The 24,630-nt window shown below is 38.7% G+C and overlaps 1 non-coding gene across 1 annotated transcript; it reads right to left on the bottom strand.

The window, feature by feature from the left end:
• Positions 1 to 16,681: 16,681 nt before the first annotated feature.
• Positions 16,682 to 16,789, bottom strand: LOC112780378 (small nucleolar RNA R71). Its single transcript, XR_003191219.1, has one exon. It is a non-coding gene; the product is annotated as a small nucleolar RNA R71 (small nucleolar RNA).
• Between the last annotated feature and the right edge of the window lie 7,841 nt (positions 16,790 to 24,630).

The following is a 24,630-nucleotide window of genomic DNA, read 5'->3' as shown; positions in this document are numbered from 1 at the left end:
GTCAAAGCATTTTTTCAACAGTAAGAGTTAAGTGTAGATACAACCTATTGGTTTGCAGTTCCTTTGTCCTTCCTTCTGTTGTGTCCTTTTGAGTTATGATGCATGGTGTCTTCAAATGGTAGTGAGTTCCCTGCACAATTCTCGAAAGTTGCTTGCTTCTCAAGCCCTTAGGTGACTGGTTAGTATGCATGAATTGAGTGTGGCTTTTGGGTTTGATTTGGTGTGGGAACACCAAACTTAATTTCTTGCCACTTCCTCTGATGCCACAGGTTGACTATATGTAAAATCTTGTTTCCTTACTAAAGGTTATGGAATTAAAACTAGAAATCAGTTAAGTAAGTGAATAACCTGTTTGATTGCTTAGAGCTAGTATTGTGCAGGAGGTGAAAATGTGCTTTTAAATGAGGTTTTGGTGGAAACACCAAACTTAGAATCCTTCATTCTCCCTTAAATTGTTTTGGTGTGCAACACCAAACTTAGCTCCTTGCAATGCATACCAATTATTCAACATTTTTATTGAAAAGGCTATGAAAAGAAAATTACCTCAGGTTGGGTTGCTCCCAACAAGCGCTTCTTTATTGTCATTAGCTTGACATTCTTCAATTCTTTTCAAGAAGGTTGTAGGTTCTGAACCTCTTTTTCCTTATCCCATTGTCCTCCCAAGTACAGCTTTGCTCTGTGACCGTTTGCTGTAAATTGACTCTTTGTTGCTTCATCTAGCAATTCAATACTCCCATAAGGAAAAACCTTTGTCACCAAGTACGGGCCAGTCCACTTAGACTTAAGTTTGCCAGGGAAGATCTTAAGCCTTGAGTTATATAGGAGCACTTGTTGTCCTGGCTTGAACTCCTTCTTTGTGATCTTCTTATCATGCCACCTCTTAGCTCTTTCCTTGTATATCTTAGCACTCTCATAGGCTTCTAGCCTGAATTCATCTAACTCATTTAGTTGTAACAACCTTTTCTCTCCTGCAGCTTGGGAATCAAGGTTGAGGAGTTTAGTGGCCCAAAAAGCTCTGTGTTCCAGCTCTACAGGGAGGTGACAGGATTTGCCATATAATAACTGAAAGGGTGACTTGCCAATAGGGGTTTTGTAAGCTGTCCTATATGCCCATAAGGCATCTTCTAACTTTCTAGTCCAATCCTTTCTCGTGCTTCCCACTGTTTTCTCTAGGATCTTCTTCAGTTCCCTATTTGCGAGTTCAGCCTAGCCATTAGTCTGAGGGTGGTAAGGTGTGGCTACTTTATGGATTACTCCATATTTGTGGAGGAGTTTCTCCATCTGTTTGTTGCAAAAGTGACCACCACCATCACTAACCAGCCCCTTGGGTACTTCATATCTTGTGAAAATGTGCTTTTTAAGGAATTGGAGGACAATCTGTGCATCACAGGTGGTTGTGGCTATTGCTTCCACCCACTTTGATACATACTCTACTGCCACCAGGATATATCTGAAAGAGCAGGAAGGAGGAAAAGGTCCCATGAAATCAATGCCCCATAAGTCAAACACCTCCACTTCCAGGATGAAATTTTGAGGCATCTCATTTCTCTTTGTCTATCCTCCAGTTCTTTGACATTCATTGCATTGGTGAACAAACTCTCTGGCATCCTTGAAGATGGTTGGCCAATAAAACCCACTCTGTAATACCTTTGCAGCTGTTCTCTCTGGTCCAAAGTGTCCACCATATGCTGAGCCATGGCAATGCCATAGTATGTCCTTCATTTCACTTTCAGGGACACACCTCCTAATCATTCCATCAGAGCATCTCTTGAATAGAAAAGGTTCATCCCACAAGAACTTCCTTGCTTCATTGAGTAATTTCTTCATTTGTTGCTTGGAAAATTCTTGAGGTATCTTCCTTCCTACCTTGTAGTTTGCTATGTCAGCAAACCAAGGTGTTTGTTGAATTTGGAAAAGATGTTCATCAGGGAAGTTCTCATTTACTTGATGTGGTTTGTCTTGCTTAGCTTCTTGTGGCACTCTTGATAGATGATCTGCTACTTGATTTTCACTTCCCTTCCTATCCCTCACTTCAATATCAAATTCTTGTAGCAGCAACACCCACCTGATAAGCCTTGGCTTTGAATCCTGTTTAGACATTAAATACTTGAGAGCAGAATGGTCAGTGTATACTATAACTTTTGAGCCGATCAAGTATTGTCTAAACTTATCAAATGCATATACAATTGCTAAAAGTTATTTTTCAGTGGTGGTATAATTTTTCTGTGTTTCATTCAACACCTTGCTAGCATAATATATGACATGATGCAATTTTTCCTTCTTTTGCCCCAGTACAGCACCGATAGCAAGGTTGCTTGCATCACACATAAGTTCAAAAGGTAAATTCCAATCAGGGGGTGTGATGATTGGTGCTGTAATGAGCTTTCTCTTGAGAGTTTCAAAGGCATGTCTACAGTTATCATCAAAAATGAAGGGAACATCATTCATTAGCAAATTGCTCAATGGTTTTGCTATTTTTGAAAAGTCCTTGATGAACCTTCTGTAGAAGCCAGCATGCCCAAGAAAACTTCTTACTGCTTTCACATTAACAGGTATAGGGAGTTTTTCAATAACATCTATTTTAGCTTTATCAACTTCTATACCTCTACATGACACTTTATGCCCAAGAACTATTCCTTCCGGAACCATGAAATGGCATTTTTCCCAATTCAACACCAAATTAGTTTCTTGGCATCTTTTCAAAACAAGAGTTAAGTTATGCAAGCAAGTGTTAAATGAATTGCCAAAAATAGAAAAGTCATCCATGAAGACTTCTAAAAATTTTTCCACCATATCAGAAAAAATAGAAAGCATACACCTTTGAAAAGTGGCTGGGGCGTTGCACAGCCCAAAGGGCATCCTTCTATAGGCAAAAACTCCAAATGGGCATGTGAAGGAGGTCTTCTCTTGATCCTTGGGGTCCACCACTATTTGATTGTAACCCGAATACCCATCCAGGAAGCAATAATAAGCATGGCCTGCTAGTCTTTCCAACATTTGATCGATGAATGGCAAAGGAAAATGATCTTTTCTTGTTGCATCATTCAATTTCCTGTAGTCTATGCACATTCTCCACCCAGTCACTGTCCTAGTGGGGATCAACTCATTCTTTTCATTGGTGACGACTGTCATTCCTCCCTTTTTTGGCACAACTTGAACCAGACTCACCCAAGAGCTGTCTGAGATTGGGAAAATTATCCCTGCATTCTATAGCTTCATCACTTCTTTTTGAATCACCTCTTTCATGGTTGGGTTGAGTCTTCTTTGAGGTTGAACCACAGGTTTTGATTCTTCCTCCAATAAAATTTTATGCATGCAAATAGCAGTGATGATGCCTTTGATGTCCTCAATTGTCCACCCGAAGGCTGTTTTGTGAGTTTTTAATACTTCAATCAACCTTGCTTCCTCATCCATGTTCAAAGAGGAATTTATAATAACTGGAAATGCCTCTGCTTCCCCAAGAAACACGTATTGAGGTGAGGAGGGAGAGGTTTCAACTCCTGTTTTGGTTTGTCATCTTTCTTGTCTTCAATGAGTATTTCTATCACTTCCTCTCTTTGTTCTTTCTGATGCTCCAAATAGTTGTCTTCAAACATTTCTTCTACCAGCCCTTCAATCATGTCCACATTCATGTAGTTTTCTTGCTCTGAGGGGTGTTGCATTGATTTGAAGACATTGATTACCATTTGTTCATTATGCACCCTGAAGGTCATTTCTCCCTTCTCCACATCAATAGTGGTTCTTGCTGTGGCTAGAAATGGTCTCCCCAAGAAGATTGAGCTGCTTCCTTCCCCTTCTGTGTCTAAGATTACGAAGTCTGCAGGGAAGATAAACTTTCCAACCTTCACTAGTAAATTTTCCACAATACCATTGGGTGTCTTGATTGATCTATCAGCCATGACTAGTGACATCCTGGTGGGTTTAATTTCTTCTATGGCAAGCTTTTTCATCAATGATAGAGGCATCAAGTTGATGCTGGCACCTAGATCACACAGGGCATTTTCCAATGTTATCTTGCCTATGGTGCATGAGGCTACAAAACTCCCTGGATCTTTGAGCTTTGGTGGGATACCCATCTGGATCACAGCACTACATTCTTCAGTGAGCATGATAGTTTCCTTTTCTTGCCAACTTCGCTTCTTGTTGATTAGCTCCTTCATGAACTTGGCATATAGGGGCATCTGCTCCAGTGCTTCAGCCAAGGGGATATTTATCTCCAACTTCTTGAAAGTCTCAAGGAACTTGTGAAATTGTTGGTCCTTTGCCTCCTTGTTGAATCTCTGGGGATATGGCAGTGGAGGTACAAAGGCCTTCTCTGCTTGTTGCTTTTGATTCTTTGTTGGCTCTTCAATTGCTTCATTCCCCTTTTTTGGAATTTTTGATTGTTCCTCCTTTTCTTGAATTTGCTTTGAAGCTTGCTTGCTTGCCATTGCATCATCATCATTGGCTTCTTCTGTGTGTGTTCACTGTTCCTCTTCTAGTGGTCTCTTGCTGCTCTTCAATGTTCTCCCACTCCTTAATTGTATTGCCTTGCATTCTTCCTTAGGATTTGGGATTGTGTCACTCGGCAGTGAGCTTGAAGGTCTCTCAACAGAAATCTGTTTGGAGATTTGCCCAATTTGCCTCTCTAGGCTCTTCAGGGAGGCTTCATGGTTCTTGGTTGTCATTTCCTGGTGTTTCAACATTTTGTCTATCAAGGTCTCCAAGTTAGTGAGTCTTTGAGATTCAGGTGATACTTGTGGTGGGTTGTGAGATGTGGATGGTGGATGGTAGGCATTTTGGTTGGTGGGTTGGTTATTATATTGGTACTGGATGAGGTTGTTGTAGTTATTTTGAGGTTTTCTGTAAGTGTTTTAGTTAGGTTGCTGCTGGTTGTGGTTTTGGTTGCTTCTTGGGTTGTTTTGGTTTGAGTTCCTCTGCCATGGTTGTTAGTTTTGGGTGTGATTATCTCCCCATCTGAGGTTTGGGTGGTTCTTCCAGGATGGGTTGTATGTATCACCATACACTTTATTTGGTCCTTGGTTGTGCATATACTGTACTTGCTCTTGTTGTTGTTCTTCTTGAGTTTCTTCATTTTGCCCCCATGTGGAAGATGGTTGGCTTGTGTTAACTGCTGCGACTTGGAGGCTATCAATCCTCTTGGTCATTTGCTCAAATTGTTGTTGAATTTGCTGCTGCATTATCTTGTTTTGAGCCAAGATTGAGTCCACCCCTTCTAGCTCCATTACTCCTCTCCTTTGTGATGGTTGGCGATTTCTTTGATGAGCAAAGAAATATTGATTGTTGGCCACCATGTCAATAAGATTTTGAGCTTCTTCTACTGTTTTCATCAGTTGCAATGATCCTCCAGCTGAGTGGTCAAGTGATTCTTAAGCCTTTAGAGTGAGTCCTTCATAGAAGTTCTGTAACTTGTCCCACTCAGTGAATATTTCTGGTGGACATTTCCTCAGCAGAGCCTTGTATCTCTCCCATGCTTCATACAGATTTTCAGCATCCAATTGCGTGAATGTTTGCACCTCAGTCTTCAGCCTGATGACTCTTTGAGGTGGATAGAATTTGGCTAGAAATTTAGTCACCAAATCATCCCAGCTAGTGATGCTTCCTTGAGGAAAAGTTTCAAGCCATTGTGCGGCCTTGTCCCTTAATGAGAATGGGAACAGCAGAAGCTTGTAAGTTTCAGGATTCACGCCATTGGACTTGACAGTGTCACAAATCCTTAAGAAGGTAGATATATGTTGATTTGGATCCTCCAATGGTCCTCCCCCAAACGAGCAGTTGTTTTGGACCAATGTAATGAGTTGTGGCTTCAATTCAAAGTTATTAGCATTGACATTGGGGGTGAGAATGCTGCTTCCACAATGTCTAGCATTTGGAAAGGTATAGGAGGCCAATACTCTCCTCTGCTGTGGGTTATTGTTAACCCCTCCTCCTGGATTAGATGGATCTCCTTCTATCTCGTGATATTCTTCCTCAGATTCTTCCTCTCCAACAATATTTTTCCCTCTTTCAGCTCTTCTTAACCTTCTAAGAGTTCTCTGGGCAGTTTCAGATAAAACAGGAATGGATCTCCCTATACCTGACATACAAACAAAACACAAGAAACACCACCAGTAACTCTTCAGTCTATTGCTAGAATGAAGTTTAGTTTAAGCAAAATTTCAAACAGTTAGCGTGTTAGTCAAAAATTAGAGAAACAGGAAATAAAAATGCTAGATCTAGATCACCACCTCACTTAATCATTGTCAATCTAATCAATCCCCGGCAACGGTGCCAAAAACTTGATGTGCGGAAAACGATCCGACACAAAACTCACCGGCAAGTGCACCGGGTCGCATCAAGTAATAATAACTCACGGGAGTGAGGTCGATCCCACAGGGATTGAAGGATTGAACAATTTTAGTTTAGTGATTGATTTAGTCAAGCGAATCAAGATTTGGTTGAGAGATTTGTGATTTGCAGAATTTAAATTGCATGGAAAATAAAGGGAATGGGTAATTCGCATGAAATTAAAGAGAACTGAAATTTAAAGTGCTGAATCTTAAAGAGCAAGAAATTAAATAGCAGAAACTTAGAATGCAAGAAATGTAAATTGCAGAATCTTAGAGTGCAAGAAATGTAAATGGCTTGAATTGTAAAGGGAATTGGGAATTGGATTTGCAGAAATTAAACAAGGAAGAGTTAAATTCAACACACAGAAGAGTAGAAGATGCCTTGGATTGAATCAGATCTAAAACAGAAATTTAAAAGAGCTTGAAAAAAAGTAAACAGAGGAATTAAAAATGGAAATCCAGATCTCAGGACTCAAGAGACTAGATAACTAAGTCTAGATCTCAATGTCTTCCTAGATCCAACAAGAGCAATTGCAAAGGAAATGAAGAAATGTAAATTGCAGAGAAAGTAGAAGAAGAAGCAATTAACAGAAACTGAAATTCAATGATGCGGAAAATTAAACAAGATCCCATGGTGAGATTGAAACAAAATTTCTTCAATTCTCCAACCAAGATCCGAAGCAAGAAAAGTAAAGAGTATTCAAGCAAGAACAAGGAAGAAGAGAGATCAATTCTCCTCCCCAAATTCTCTTGAATTAAAACAACAATGCCAAAAGGTAAAAGTGAGCTCTCTACAAACTACCAAAGCAAAACCGAAAAGAAAAGCTTCCTAGAAACTTAAATCCTAATCTATTTATACACTTTCTTCAAATGGTCTTCAAGCCTTGAATTGGGCCTTTGCTCTTGATGGAATTGGGTTGACAGAGGCCTTGGTTGATTGCTCTTGGAGTTGGAAAGAGAACCGAAGTGAACCGGGTTGGGAATTATAAAAGCTTGAGTAAAAGTTTGAGTAAAAGTTTGAGGCAAACTTTTACTCAAACTTTTTACATCAGCAACCCCATTCTTGCTGCTACCAACGTTTGAGCTAAAGTTTGGGGTCAAACTTTTGCTCAAACGTTGGCCCCCTTATGCACACTCATGGCGCCAACGTTTGCCAAAAAGTTTGAGGCAAACGTTGGCGCAAACTTTTTGTCTCCAGGGTGTGTTGTTGATGGCGCCAACGTTTGCCAAAAAGTTTGAGGCAAACGTTGGTGCAAACTTTTTCTCTCCAGGGTGTTGATTTGTGATGCCAACGTTTGCCAAAAAGTTTGAGGCAAACGTTGGCTCAAGCTTTTCTCCCAAAAGTTTGAGCTAAAGTTTGAGGCAAACTTTTGCTCAAGCTTTTTTCCCAAAAGTTTGAGCTAAAGTTTGAGGCAAACTTTTGTTCAAGCTTTTTGTTCACTGGTGGGTTTTCACTTATCCAAAAGGTTGAGCTAAAGTTTGAGGCAAACTTTTGCTCAAACTTTTTGTTCTCTCTTGCTCCTAGCCATTCCTTCTTGCTTCAACCTTTCTCCAAGATTTCTTCACCTATCATTAATCAACCAAACACATCAAAGCTATGCTCAAAATCATGAGATTGTCATTCTTTCATAATATGTGGCAATTATAGCATAAATCCTCATGAAATTGCATCAATTCATCTATGGTTGATTAAATCAAAGGAAACATGAAAATCTACCCACTTGGCTTGCTTGTGGCTCAAGAAAGTGCATAAATCAATTGAAAATAAAAGAAAAAGGCTAGTGAAACTAGGCTAAGACGACTTGTCATCAGGATGCAGGTATTAGGTTGATGCTTGCCCCAAGATTGCATAAAGCTGTCTTGGTGCAATTACCTTCTAATATGCATGGTATCAGAAAACTCCCAGGGTCTTTAAGCTTTTCAGGAAAGCTTTTCAGAATGACTGCACTGCATTCTTCAGTGAGGATAACTCTTTCTGTTTCTCTCCAATCCTTCTTATGACTCAAGATCTCTTTCATGAACTTGGCATAGGAAGGTATTTGCTCAAGTGCTTCTGCAAATGGAATCTTTATTCCAAGAGTCCTGAGATAATCTGCAAAGCGAGCAAATTGCTTATCCTGCTCCTCTTTCCGGAGTTTTTGAGGATAAGGTATCTTGGCTTTATATTCTTCAACCTTAGTTGCTACAGGTTTATTGCCTACAGAAGTGGTTGAAGAAGCCTTTTTAGAGGGGTTGTTATCAGCATTTGTGTGTGTCTGATCCCTCACTGGCGATTGAGTGCCAGAGTTAGAAGCTGGAGTGAAACTGGACGCCAGCTCCTTGTCTGCTCCTGGCGTCTGAACGCCAGAACTGTGCCCATTTTGGGCGTTCAGCGCCAGATCTTGCCCATTTCGGGTGTTCAACGCCAGATCCTTGCCCATTTTTGGCATTGAACGCCAGTCCTGCCTTGTTTCTGGCGTTGAACGCCAGTCCTGAGCATGGTCTGGGCGTTTAGTGCCAGCCTTCCACCAATTTTCTGGCGTTTTAGTTCTAGAATTACTTTTCCCTAGGCTCTTACTGTCCTCAGGTGAATTTTGGGTGGTTTGCTCATTTCTTAGCTTTTTGCTGCCTTGAGGTGGGGTATTTAATATTTTTCCACTTCTTAGTTGAACTGCTTGGCATTCTTCTGCTATTTGCCTTGACAGCTGCTGCTTTGTTTGCTTAAACTGTTCGTCCATATGTATATTAGCCATCCTTGTCTCTTGTAACCTTTCTTTGAATTCGGCTAACTGCTTTGTTAGAAAGTCCAATTGCTGATTGAATTCAGCAGCTTGTTTTACAGGACTGAGTTCAGCAGTTGCTGTCTTAACCTCTTCTTTCATGGAAGAGTCATTGCTTAGGTACAGATGCTTATTCCTGGCAACTGTATCAATGAGCTCTTGAGCCTCTTCAATTGTCTTTCTCATGTGGATAGATCTACCAGCTGAGTAATCAAGAGACATCTGAGCTCCTTCTGCAAGCCCATAATAGAAGATGTCTAACTGAACCCACTCTGAAAACATTTCAGAGGGGCATTTTCATAGCATCTCTCTGTATCTTTCCCAGGCATCATAAAGAGATTCATTATCTCCTTGTTTAAAGCCTTGGATGTCCAGCCTTAGCTGTGTCATCCGTTTTGGGGGAAAGTACTGATTCAGGAATTTTTCTGTCAGCTGTTTCCATGTCTTTATGCTGGCCTTAGGTTGGTTATTCAACCACCTCTTAGCTTGATCTTTTATAGCAAATGGAAACAGTAATAGTCTGTAGACATCCTGATCTATTTCTTTATCATGTACTGTGTCAGCAATCTGTAGAAACTGTGCCAGAAACTCTGTAGGTTCTTCCTGTGGAAGACCGGAATACTGGCAGCTTTGCTGCACCATGATAATGAGCTGAGGATTCAACTCAAAGCTACTAACTCCAACGGAGGGTATGCAGATACTACTCCCATATGAAGCAGTAGAGGGGTTAGAATATGACCCCAGAGTCCTCCTGGACTGTTCATTTCCGCTTAGTTCCATGATGGAGAAAGGGAGATGATGTAAAATAGAAAAAATATTTTTATTTATTTATTTATATATTTATTTCGAAAATGAAATAAATTAAAATAAATAAAAATTGAGTGAAGATTTTCGAAAAACTGAGAGAGAAAGTCGTTAGGAAGTTTTGAAAAGGATATGATGATTTTGAAAAAAAAAAGTTTTAAATTTTGAAATAAAAATCTGAATTTTTAGAAATATATTTCGAAAAATTGTTTTTAAAAAACAGAGAGAAGAGATATTTTTTATTTTTAAGAGGAAAGAGAAAAACAATAAGATAGCACAAGATTTAAAATTTTTAGATCTAATGCTCCTTATTTCGAAAATTTTGGAGGGAAAACACCAAGGAACACCAAACTTAAAAATTTTAAGATCAAGACACAAGAAAAACTCAAGAACACTTTGAAGACTCACAAGAACACAAGAACATGAAGGACGAACACCAAACTTAAAGTTTTTAGAAAACCAAAATAAATTTTCAAAAATTTTAAGAAAAATCAACAAGAAAACACCAAACTTAAAGTTTGGCACAGAATTTAGTAGAAAAATTATTTTTTTTTGAAAAAGATTTTAAAAAGAAAATAAGGATTCTAAAATTTTAACACGACAATAATAAGAGACTTTAAACAAAAAAAGGAGAAATTTTTCCTAATCTAAGCAACAAAATAAACCGTTAGTTGTCCAAACACGAACAATCCCCGGCAACGGCGCCAAAAACTTGGTGCACGAATTGTGAATCACACTTTTCACAACTCGTACCACTGACCAGCAAGTGCACTGGGTCATCCAAGTAATACCTCACGTGAGTAAGGGTCGAATCCCATGGAGATTGTTGGTTTGAAGCAATCTATGGTTATCTTGTAAATCTTAGTCAGGAAGTCAATTATGTTTATCAGTTGAATTGCAAATAAACAAGAGAGCATGGATTAAAGGTTACTTGTTATGCAGTAATGAAGAATATGTTGGAGTTTTGGAGATGCTTTGTCTTCTGAATCTCTGCTTCCTCTGTCTTCTTGTTCACGCACGCACGTCCTCCTATGGCAAGCTGTGTGTTGGTGGATCACCGTTGTCAATGGCTACCTTCCATCCTTCCAGTGAAAACTACGCTCACGCGCTCTGTCATAGCACGGCTAATCACCGGTTGGTTCTCGATCCGGTTGGAATAGAATCCCTTGATTCTTTTGCGTTTGTCACTAACGCCCAGCCTTCAGGAGTTTGAAGCTCGTCACAGTCATTCAATCCTTGAATCCTACTCGGAATACCACAAACAAGGTTTAGACTTTCTGGATTCTCGTGAATGCCGCCATCAATTCTAGCTTATACCACGAAGATTCTGATTAAGAGATCTAAGAGATACTCATTCAATCTGATATAGAACGGAGGTGGTTGTCAGGCACACGTTCATGGGTTGAGAATGGTGATGAGTGTCACGGATCATCACCTTCATCACAGTTAAGCGCGAATGAACATCTTAGATAGGAACAAGCGTGTTTGAATAGAAAACAGAAATACTTGCATTAATTCATCGAGACACAACAGAGCTCCTCACCCCCAACGATGGAGTTTAGAGACTCATGCCATCAAAGAGTACAAAGTTCAGATCTAAAATGTCATGAGGTGCAAAATAAGTCTCTAAAAGTTGTTTAAATACTAAACTAGTAGCCTAGGTTTACAAAAAATGAGTAAACTATGATGGATGATGCAGAGATCCACTTCTGGGGCCCACTTGGTGTGTGCTGGGTCTGAGATTTAAGCAATTCACGTGCAGAGGCCATTTGTGGAGTTGAACGCCAGTTTTTGTGCCAGTTTGGGCGTTCAACTCCAGCTTTTGATCCTTTTCTTGCGCTGGACGCCAGAATTGGGCAGAGAACTGGCGTTGAACGCCAGTTTACGTCGTCTATCCTTGTGCAAAGTATGGACTATTATATATTGCTGGAAAGCCCTGGATGTCTACTTTCCAACTCAATTGGAAGCATGCCATTTCGAGTTCTGTAGCTCCAGAAAATCCACTTTGAGTGCAGGGAGGTCAGAATCCAACAGCATCAGCAGTCCTTTTTCAGCCTGAATCAGATTTTTGCTCAGCTCCTTCAATTTCAGCCAGAAAAATACCTGAAATTACAGAAAAACACACAACTCATAGTAAAGTCCAAAAATATGAATTTTTCCTAAAAACTAATGAAAATAGACTAAAAACTAACTAGAACATACTCAAAACTATATGAAATTAACCCCAAAAAGCGTATAAAATATCCGCTCATCAGTAAGAACCACTAGAATGGAGTGAGTGAATTAGTGTGACATTGATGAAAAATAGGTATGTGGGTTCTAAAATTGCGCGCGGTTTAGAACACACACACACTAGTATAAAAAGTTATGTCACCATTGCACAAAAGAAGATATGACCTTCACTCATTCTAGTGTGCTTGAGATACTTTAAAAGGCTTGTAGGTTAAGGCAACCAAGCAAGTAGTGAAGGACCATAAAAGCATTCAAGCAATTAATCAAGCAATTGTGAAATTGGATAATGCATGGACATTGATTGATGTGTAGGTAGACTTAGTGAACAAAATGGTATATGAAACTCACACAACAATCAATGACACATATTGAAGTTGTTGCAACACCTAAGTGCATAGAGGCGAAACACTGATGAGCGGATAATTTATACGCTTTTTGGCATTGTTTTTAGTATGTTTTTAGTAGGATCTAGTTACTTTTATGGATGTTTTTATTAGTTTTTATGTTAAATTCACATTTCTGGACTTTACTATGAGTTTGTGTGTTTTTCTGTGATTTCAGGTATTTTTTGGCTGAAATTGAGGGACTTGAGCAAAAATCAGATTCAGAGGTAGAAGAAGGACTGCTGATGCTGTTGGATTCTGACCTCCCTGCACTCAAAGTAGATTTTCTGGAGCTACAGAACTCAAAATGGTGCGCTTCCAATTGCGTTGGAAAGTAGACATCCAGGGCTTTCCAGCAATATATAATCCGAGTTTAGACGACACAAAAGGGCATTTAACGCCAGTTCTACACTGCAATCTGGAGTTAAACGCCAGAAACACGTCATGGACCAGAGTTGAACGCCAGAAACACGTTACAAACTGGAGTTCAACTCCAAGAATGACCTCTCCATGTGTAAACTTCAAGCTCAGCCCAAGCACACACAAAGTGGGCCCTGGAAGTGGATTTATGCATCAATTACTTACTTCTGTAAACCCTAGTAACTAGTTTAGTATAAATAGGACTTTTTACTATTGTATTAGACATCTTATGATTTTTAGTTCATCTTTAGATCATATTGATCACGTTTGAGGGCTGGCCTCTCGGCCATGCCTGAACCTTCATCACTTATGTATTTTCAACGGTAGAGTTTCTACACTCCATAGATTAAGGTGTGGAGCTCTGCTGTTCCTCACGAATTAATGCAAAGTACTACTGTTTCTCTATTCAATTCAACTTATTTCCCTTCTAAGATATTCATTCGCACTTCAATATGAATGTGATGAACGTGACAATCATCATCATTCCCCTACGAACGCGTGCCTGACAACCACTTCCGTTCTACCTTAGATTGAATGAATATCTCTTGGATCTCTTAATCAGAATCTTTGTGGTATAAGCTAGATTGATGGCGGCATTCATGAGAGTCCGAAAAGTCTAAACCTTGTCTGTGGTATTCTGAGTAGGATTCAGGGATTGAATGACTATGACAAACTTCAAACTCGCGAGTGCTGGGCGTAGTGACAGACGCAAAAGGAGGGTGACTCCTATTCCAGTATGATCGAGAACCTCAGATGATTAGCCGTGCTGTGACAGAGCATTTGGACCTTTTTCACAAGAGGATGGGATGTAGCCATTGACAACGGTGATGCCCTTACATAAAGTTTGCCATGGAAAGGAGTAGGACTGATTGGATGAAGACAGCAGGAAAGCAGAAGTTCAGAAGAACGAAAGCATCTCTATACGCTTATCTGAAATTCTCACCAATGAATTACATAAGTATATCTATCTCTATTTTCTATTTATTTATTATTATTGTTCGAAAACTCCATAACCATTTGATATCCGCCTGACTGAGATTTACAAGATAACCATAGCTTGCTTCATAGCAACAGTCTCCGTGGGATCGACCCTTACTCACGTAAGGTTTTATTACTTGGACGACCCAGTGCACTTGCTGGTTAGTTGTGTGAAGTTGTGAAGTTATGTCTGGACCATGGTATTGTGCACCAGTTGTTGGCGCCATTGCCAGGGAGAGAACGAACAACAAATTTTACAACCTCAGAGTAACAATTTCGCATACCAAGTTTTTGGCGCCGTTGAAGGGGATTGTTCGAGTTTGGACAACTGACGGTTCATCCTGTTGCTCAGATTAGGTAATTTTCTTCTTATTTTATTTTCAAAAAGTTTTCGAAAAAAATTTTTCAAAAAAATATTTTCTTCTTTTTTCATTTTTTAATTAATATTCGAAAAAAAAATTTTATTTATGTTCTTCAGAATTTTTAAGAATGAATTCTAGAGTTTCATGAAGCATGTGAAGCCTGGCTGGCTGTAAAGCCATGTCTAAATTCTTTTAGACTGAGGCTTCCAAACCACCATCACAAGAGCAAGCTAGCTATTGCTGATCCACCTGCTGCTGTATGCTTGATGTGTATTCTAAAGCTAGGCTGGCCAATGGCCATGTCTAGTGTTTTGGACCGGAGCTTTCACTGAAAGCTTGGCTGGCTAGTGAGCCATGTCTAATTCCTGGACTGAAGCTTTAGACTAAGAATGCAAGATTCCTGGAATTCATATTAGAAATTTTGGAATCCTTATTTTTCTTTTTCAAATTAATTTTCGAAAAATACCAAAAAAATTAGAAAATCATAAAAATCAAAAAAATATTTCATGTTTCTTGTTTGAGTCTTGAGTCAATTTTAAGTTTGGTGTCAATTGCATGTTTTAAAGTTTGCATAAAATTTTCGAAAAATTCATGCATTCATAGTGTTCTTCATGATCTTCAAGTTGTTCTTGGTAAGTCTTCTTGTTTGATCTTGATGTTTTCTTGTTTTGTGTCTTTTCTTGTTTTTCATGTGCATTTTGGCATTCATAGTGTCTGAACATGAAAGATTTCTAAGTTTGGTGTCTTGCATGTTTTCTTTGCATATAAGATTTTCAAAAATAAGTTCTTGATGTTCATCATGATCTTCAAAGTGTTCTTGATGTTCATCTTGACATTCATAGCATTCTTGCATGCATTCATTGTTTTGATCCAAAATTTTCATGCATTGCATCATTTTCATGTTTTTCTCTTTCATCATTAAAAATTCAAAAATCAAAAAAATATCTTTTCCTTTTTCACTCATAAATTTTCGAAAATTTAGTTGTTTCTTATGAGTCAAATCAAATTTTCAATTTAAAAATCTTATCTTTTTCAAAATCTTTTTCAAAAATCAAATCTTTTTCATTTTTCTTATTTATTTTCGAAAATTTAAAAAATATTTTTTTAAAATCTTTTTCTTAATTTTACATCATATTTTCGAAAATATCATCAACAATTAATGTTTTGATTCAAAAATTTCAAGTTTGTTACTTGCTTGTTAAGAAAGATTCAAACTTTAAGTTCTAGAATCATATCTTGTGATTTCTTGTGAATCAAGTCATTAATTGTGATTTTAAAAATCAAATCTTTTTCAAAACTAATTTCAATCCTATCTTTTCAAAAATATCTTTTTTATCTTATCTTTTTCAAAATCATATCTTTTTAATCATATCTTTTTAAAACATATCTTTTTCAAAAATTTGATTTTCAAATATCTTTTCTAACTTCTTATCTTCTTATCTTTTCAAAATTGATTTTCAAATTCGTTTCAACTAACTAATTAACTTTTTGTTTGTTTCTTATCTTTTTCAAAACTATCTAACTAGCTCTCTCCCTCTAATTTTCGAAAATCTTTTCCCTCTTTTTCAAAATTTTTTTAATTAAATAATTGTTTCAAATTTTAATTTTAATATTTTTTCTTTTAATTTTCGAGAATCACTAACCATTTTTCAAAAATAATTTTCGAAAATCCTTCTCTCTCATCTCCTTCTATTTATTTATTCATCTACTAACACTTCTCTCCTATCCAAAAATTCGAACACTACCTCCCTCTCTGTGTTCGAGTTTTTCTTCTTTCCTTTTTTACATTACATTCTTTTCTTCGTCTACTCACACAGGGGAACCTCTATACTTGGGCAAAAAGTATCCCTATTATTATTATTTTTCTGTTCCCTCTTTTTCATATGAGCAGGAGCAAGGACAAGAATATTCTTGTTGAAGCAGATTCAGAACCTGAAAGCACTCTGAAGAGGAAACTAAGAGAAGCTAAAATACAACAATCCAGAGATAACCTTACAGAAATTTTCGAACAGGAACAGGAGATGGCAGCCGAAAATAATAATGCAAGGAGGATGCTTGGTGACTTTACTGCACCTAATTCCAATTTACATGGAAGAAGCATCTCCATCCATACCATTGGAGCAAACAATTTTGAGCTGAAACCTCAATTAGTTTCTCTGATGCAACAAAACTACAAGTTTCATGGAGTGCCATCTGAAGATCCTTTTCAGTTCTTAACTGAATTCTTGCAGATCTGTGATACTGTTAAGACTAATGGAGTAGATCCTGAACTCTACAGGCTCATGCTTTTCCCGTTTGCTGTAAGAGACAGAGCTAGAGTGTGGTTGGACTCTCAACCCAAGGAGAGCCTGAACTCTTGGGATAAGCTGGTCACGGCTTTCTTAGCCAAGTTCTTTCCTCCTCAAAAGCTGAGTAAGCTTAGAGTGGATGTTCAAACCTTCAGACAGAAGAAAGGTGAATCCCTCTATGAAGCTTGGGAGAGATACAAGCAACTGACCAAAAAGTGCCCTTTTGACATGCTTTCAGAATGGACCATCCTGGATATATTCTATGATGGTCTGTCTGAATTAGCTAAGATGTCATTGGATACTTCTACAGGTGGATCCATTCACCTAAAGAAAATGCCTGTAGAAGCTCAAAAACTCATTGACATGGTTGCTAATAACCAGTTTATGTACACTTCTGAGAGAAATCCTGTGAGTAATGGGACGCCTCAGAAGAAAGGAGTTCTTGAAATTGATACTCTGAATGCCATATTGGCTCAGAATAAAATATTGACTCAGCAAGTCAATATGATTTCTCAGAGTCTGAATGGAATGCAAGCTGCATCCAACAGTACTCAAGAGGCATCTTCTGAAGAAGAAGCTTATGATCCTAAGAACCCTGCAATAGCAGAGGTGAATTACATGGGTGAACCATATGGAAACACTTATAACCCCTCATGGAGAAATCATCCAAATCTATCATGCAAGGATCAACAAAAGCCACAACAAGGCTTTAATAATGGTGGAAGAAATAAGTTTAGCAATAGCAAGCCTTTTCCCTCATCCACTCAGCAACAGACAGAGAACTCTGAATAAAATACCTCTAATTTAGCAAATTTAGTCTCTGATCTATCTAAAGCCACTGTGAGTTTCATGAATGAAATAAGGTCCTCCATTAGAAATTTGGAAGCACAAGTGGACCAGCTGAGTAAGAAGATCACTGAAACCCCTCCTAGTACTCTCCGAAGCAATACAGAAGAAAATCCAAAAGGAGAGTGCAAGGCCATTAAAATGACCATCATGGCCGAAACCATAAAAGAGGAGGAGGACGTGAATCCCAAAGAGGAAGACCTCCTGGGATGTCCAGTGATCAACAAGGTGTTTTCCTTTGAGGAACCAAAGGACTCTGAGGCTCATCTAGAGACCATAGAGATTCCATTAAACCTCCTTACGCCCTTCATGAGCTCTGATGAGTATTCTTCTTCTGAAGAGAATGAGGATATTACCGAAGAGCAAGTTGCCAAGTTCCTTGGTGCAATCATGAAGCTGAATGCCAATTTATTTGGTAATGAGACTTGGGGAGATGAACCTCCCCTGTTCACCAATAAACTAAATGCATTGGATCAACTGAGATTGCCTCAGAAGAAACAGGATCTTGGAAAGTTCCTAATACCTTGTACCATAGGCACCATGACCTTTGAGAAGGCTCTATGTGACCTTAGTTCAGGAATAAACCTCATGCCACTCTCTGTAATGGAGAAACTGGGAATCTTTGAGGTGCAAGCTGCTAAAATCTCATTAGAGATGGCAGACAACTCAAGAAAAGAGGCTTATGGACAGGTAGAGGACGTGTTAGTAAAGGTTGAAGGCCTTTACATCCCTGCTGATTTTATAATCCTAGATACTGGGAAGGATGAGGATGAATCCGTCATCCTTGGAAGACCCTTCCTAGCCATAGCAAGAGCTGTGATTGATGTTAACAGAGGTGAACTAGTCCTTCAATTAGATGAGGACTCCCTTGAGTTTAAAACTCAAGGACATCCTTCTATAAACATGGAAAAGAGGCAAAGTAAGCTTCTCTCAAAACAGAGTCAACCAGAGCCCCCACAGTCAAACTCTAAGTTTGGTGTTGGGAGTCTATAAAATTGCTCTGAACATCTGTGAGGCTCCATGAGAGCCCACTGTCAAGCTATTGACATTAAAGAAGCGCTTGTTGGGAGGCAACCCAATTTTTATTTAATTATATTTTTATTAGTTATATGTCTTCATAGGTTTATGATCATGTGGAGTCACAAAAACAACTGAAAAAATTGAAGAAAAATCAAAAACAGCATTAAAAACAGCACACCCTGGAGGAGGAGTTCACTGGCATTCAAACGCTAGTAAGGAGCATCTGGCTGGCGTTCAACGACAGAACAGAGCATGGAGCTGGTGCTGAACACCAGAAACAAGCATGAAGCTGGCGTTCAACGCCAGAAATATGCTGCATCTGGGCGTTGAACGCCCAGAACAAGCATCAGTTCGGCGTTTAAACGCCAGAATTGCATGCAAAGGCATTTTACATGCCTAATTAGTGCAGGGATGTAAATCCTTGACACCACAAGATCTGTGAACCTCACAGGATCATCTCAGGATCTGTGGATTCCACAGGATCCCCACCTTCCCTCCTCATAATCCTAGTTTCTTCCACATCTTCTTCTTCATCTATTTTTTCTTCTCCTGCTCGAGGGCGAGCAACATTCTAAGTTTGGTGTGGTAAAGAATTGCTTATTTTGCTTTTCCATAACGATTGATGGCACCCAAGGCCAGAGAAACCTCTAAAAAAAAGAGAGAAGAGAAAAGGAAAGACAAAAGCTTCCACCTCCAAGTCATGGGAGATGGAGATATTCATGTAAAGGATCTATAGCTCAGTGGTAGAACATTTGAATGCAAATCAAGAGATCCCTGAGATACCTCAGGGGATACATTTTCCCCCCCACACAATTATTGGAAGCAACTAAGGATAGGAGCACCAAAATCACTAGGGATCAAGCAACAGAGACAAGGAAGAGACATAGAAGAGCTCAAGGACATCATTGGTTCCTCAAGGAGAAAACGCCACCATCACTAAGGTGGACTCATTCCTTGTTCTTAAACTTTCTGTTTTTTGTTTTCTTATGTTAAATGTTTATCTATGTTTGTGTCTTTATTACATGATCATTAGTATTTAAGTGTCTATGCCTTAAAGTAGTGAATATGAATCCATCACCTCTCTTAAATGAAAAATGTTTTAATTCAAAAGAACAAGAAGTACATGAGTTTTGAATTTATCCTTGACAATACTTTTTGTTTTCTGATTGAATGCTTGAACAGTGCATATGTCTTTTGAAGTTGTTGTTCATGAATGTTAAATATGTTGGCTCTTGAAAGAATGATGACAAGGAGACATGTTATTTGATAATCTAAAAAATCATAAAATTGATTCTTGAAGCAAGAAAAAGCAGTGAATACAAAAGCTTGCAGAAAAAAAAAGAAGAAAAAAAATGGCGAAAAAAAAAATGGAAAAAGAGAAAGCAAGCAGAAAAAGCCAAAAACTCTTAAAACCAAAAGGCAAGAGCAAAAAGCCAATGACCCTTAAAACCAAAAGGCAAGGTCAAATAAAAAGGATCCCAAGGCTTTGAGCATCAGTGGATAGGAGGGCCTAAAGGAATAAAATCCTGGCCTAAGCGGCTAAACCATGCTGTCCCTAACCATGTGCTTGTGGCGTGAAGGTGTCAAGTGAAAACTTGAGACTGAGCGGTTAAAGTCAAGGTGCAAAGCAAAAGAAGAGTGTGCTTAAGAACCCTGGACACCTCTAATTGGGGACTTTAGCAAAGCTGAGTCACAATCTGAAAAGGTTCACCCAGTTATGTGTTTGCAGCATTTATGTATCCGGTGGTAATACTGGAAAACAAAGTGCTTAGGGTCACGGCCAAGACTCATAAAGTAGCTATGTTCAAGAATCAACATACTGAACTAGGAGAATCAATAACACTATCTGAACTCTGAGTTCCTATAGATGCCAATCATTCTGAACTTCAATGGATGAAGTGAGATGCCAAAACTATTCAAGAGGCAAAAAGCTACAAGTCCCGCTCCAAACTATTCAAGAGGCAAAAAGCTACAAGTCCCGCTCATCTGATTGGAGCTATGTTTCATTGATGGTTTGGAATTTATAGTATATTCTCTTCTTTTTATCCTATTTGATTTTCAGTTGCTTGGGGACAAGGAACAATTTAAGTTTGGTGTTGTGATGAGCGGATAATTTATACGCTTTTTGGCATTGTTTTTAGTATGTTTTTAGTAGGATCTAGTTACTTTTAGGGATGCTTTTATTAGTTTTTATGTTAAATTCACATTTCTGGAATTTACTATGAGTTTGTGTATTTTTCTGTGACTTCAGGTATTTTCTGGCTGAAATTGAGGGTCTTGAGCAAAAATCAGATTCAGAGGTAGAAGAAGGACTGCTGATGCTCTTGGATTCTGACCTCCCTGCACTCAAAGTGGATTTTCTGGAGCTACAGTACTCAAAATGGTGCGATTCCAATTGCCTTGGAAAGTAAACATCCAGGGCTTTCAAGCAATATATAATAGTTTATACTTTGGCCGAGTTTAGACAACGCAAAAGGGCGTTGAACGCCAGTTCTACGCTGCAGTCTGGAGTTAAACGCCAGAAACACGTCATGGACCAGAGTTGAACGCCAGAAACACGTTACAAACTAGCGTTCAACTCCAAGAACGACCTCTCCACGTGTAAACTTCAAGCTCAGCCCAAGCACACACCAAGTGAGCACACACCAAGTGGGCCCCGGAAGTGGATTTATGCATCAATTACTTACTTCTGTAAACCCTAGTAACTAGTTTAGTATAAATAGGACTTTTTACTATTGTATTAGACATCTTATGATTTTTAGTTCATCTTTAGATCATATTGATCACGTTTGGGGGCTGGCCTCTCGGCCATGCCTGAACCTTCATCACTTATGTATTTTCAACGGTAGAGTTTCTACACTCCATAGATTAAGGTGTGGAGCTCTGCTGTTCCTCACGAATTAATGCAAAGTACTACTGTTTCTCTATTCAATTCAACTTATTCCTCTTCTAAGATATTCATTCGCACTTCAATATGAATGTGATAAATGTGACAATCATCATCATTCCCCTACGAACGCGTGCCTGACAACCACTTCCGTTCCACCTTAGATTGAATGAATATCTCTTGGATCTCTTAATCAGAATCTTCGTGGTATAAGCTAGATTGATGGTGGCATTCATGAGAGTCCGGAAAGTCTAAACCTTGTCTGTGGTATTCCATGTAGGATTCAGGGATTGAATGACTGTGACGAACTTCAAACTCGCGAGTGCTGGGCGTAGTGACAGACGCAAAAGGAGGGTGAATCCTATTCCAGTATGATCGAGAACCTCAGATGACTAGCCGTGCTGTGACAGAGCATTTTGACCTTTTTCACAAGAGGATGGGATGTAGCCATTGACAACGGTGATGCCCTTACATAAAGTTTGCCATGGAAAGGAGTAGGACTGATTGGATGAAGACAGCAGGAAAGCAGAGGTTCAGAAGAACGAAAGCATCTCTATACACTTATCTGAAATTCTCACCAATGAATTACATAAGTATTTCTTTCTTTATTTTCTATTTATTTATTGTTATTATTCGAAAACTCCATAACCATTTGATATCCGCCTGACTGAGATTTACAAGATGATCATAGCTTGCTTCATCCCAATAATCTCCGTGGGATCGACCCTTACTCACGTAAGGTTTTATTACTTGGACGACCCAGTGCACTTGCTTGTTAGTTGTGCAAAGTTTTGAAGTTATGTCTGGACCATGGTATTGTGCACCAGTTGTTGGTGCCATTGCCAGGGAGAGAACGAACAACAAATTTTACAACCTCAGAGTAACAATTTCGTATACCAAACACATGGATGCTATAGAACTTAGGAAAAAGAAGATAGAAGTGGAAATCAATCACATAGCAAGCATGGCCCACAAAGCTTTACAAAGCTCAAAAATATGTCACTAGGTAAGCTTTCGATTCAATTTCACAATTCCACAATCTCAATGCATGAAATAAGTGATGTGAATAAAGGTAAACCTTAAACAAGCATCACCTAAAAAAATGCATTGACAATGTACCATTGCCTAACAATAGATGATGAATGCATGGTGGCCAAAACATGCAATTCAAAGAGTTAAGATGCATGAAGGCAATGTAACATGTACTTGGTATTCAAAAGTATTAAACATGAAAGGTTCCGAACCAAGTAACCAAATATAACCTCAACAAAGAATCCAACAATGACAATTAACATCAATGATGTTAGACTAACATCCTATTAGTAATAAGCAGCAGTAAACAGTAAACAAGATTAGTAATCCAACACTTATAATGGAAAACAAAAATTAAACTAACTAACTAACTAAAAGAAATGGTGTTAGATGATATTTGGTTGTGTTGGATGAAGAGTAGGAGAAGGGAAGGAGAAAGGAGGAGGAAAGAAATGGAAAGAGGAGAAGAAAGAAAGTGTATTGAAAGAAGGGTATCCGCGTGTACGCGTGCATGGTGCGCATGCGCGAATGGTGGTGCAATGGAAGCGGCGCGTATGTGTAAAAGGCGCGTCTGCGTCGATGGCTTATTTCGAGAGGGGCGCTTACGCGCAAGGTGCGCGGGCACGTGCCTTGGGCACAAAGTTGGCACACTTCAGGCACAACTCTCGGGTCAATATATGGAGGGGGAAAAATTCAATCCACGCATACGCGTACATGACACGTGCGCGTGGATGGCCGAAATTTCTTGATTCACACGTACGCGTGGAGTGCGCTTGCGCATGGATGGTGCTCTGTTTTTCAAAATTTTTCTATGTTTTTTCACCAAACCAAGCATTCCAAACCTCTAAACAGCTACCATAACATCATAAAACCTTATTTAACCTACTAGACTCCAAGATAAACTCAACTAAGCAATCAAAACATGAAATTAAACCTAAATTACCAACATTTACAAAGAGGAAAAGGGAAAGATGTTACTATGGTGGGGTGTCTCCCACCTAGCACTTTTGTTTATTGTCCTTAAGTTGGACTTATGGGGAGCTCCTCATCAAGGTGGCTTGTGCTTGAATCCATCCTTGAACATCCACCAAAGCTTGGACTTATGGTGAGCTCCTCATCAAAGTGGCTTGTGCTTGACCCGGGTTCGATCCCCGGCAATGGAACCATTTTGATTTAAGAAAATTGTCGTGTCGGTCTAGATTTTCTTCTTATAGAAAGAATTACTTCGTTGTAAGCATAGCTCCAAACCGACAAACAATTCTCCCAATCAAAAATATTGAGTTGTCACAAGTATAAACCCCAATGAATTTATAACTGAAGTATTTGAACTCTGGGTCGTCTCACAAGGAATTGCAATGAAGTGATCAATTATTGGCTATGAAATATTTTGGGGTTTTTTTTGGGATAAGAGACATGAAATGTAAATAGCAATGAAAATAAACTAACAACTAAAAGAGTCTTGGCAAAGGTTGGTGGTCAAGGATCTCTATCCTTATCACTAACCACAACATGAGAATTGGCAAGGATCAACCCCATTAAGTCATCCTCTAACTAATAACGGAAAGTCAAATGAGCTATGTCAATCCAAGTCCATAAGTCCTAGTTCTACACCAAATCAATTAGTGAGATATAGCGTTAATGGCTCCCAATCGTCAATCACTTGGACATTAGTAACTCAAGAGTTCCTAAGTTACCTTCCCAAGCCAAGAGCATAAAATTCTACTCTAAAATCTAACCAAGCATTTTATCAAACACTTGGAAGGCATAAAAGGAAAGCATGGTAAAAGTGCAAGAATAATAAATCTACCAACTATCAATTGCAAGGAAAGTAAATTCACAACTCAAATCAACAATTAAAAGAACATCACATAAATTTCATAAAAGAAAATATCCAATTCCAACAAGAGTTCATGAATATAAAAGAGGTATAAAAGTAAAATTAAGACTACAAATCTTGAGAATGAAAGAGTAGAAGCAAGAAATCATAAAGGAAACAAGATGAAAACATGTAATTAAACCTAAATCGAGAAGAAATTAACCTAACCTAATTCTAGAGAGAAGAGAGAGCTTCTCTCTCTAGAAACTAATCTACACGATGCTAATGCTACGAACAATTGCTCCCCCCTTTGCTTGGACTTCCATTATACTTCATAATTCAAAGTTAATAACTCCAAGCTTTGATGGAGTTCTTCACAAACCATGGGCTCCCAAAGTTGATCTTCTTCTTGTAATCCGGGTCCCACACTTTGTTTTCACACCCGTCTTGAAGTCGACTCTCATTATTAGCCCA

The sequence above is a fragment of the Arachis hypogaea genome, chromosome 19, assembly GCF_003086295.3.
Source record: "Arachis hypogaea cultivar Tifrunner chromosome 19, arahy.Tifrunner.gnm2.J5K5, whole genome shotgun sequence".
In the NCBI taxonomy this organism is placed as follows: Eukaryota; Viridiplantae; Streptophyta; class Magnoliopsida; order Fabales; family Fabaceae; genus Arachis; species Arachis hypogaea.
Note: the sequence above shows the minus strand (reverse complement) of the source record. Positions and strands in the feature narration are given on the sequence as shown.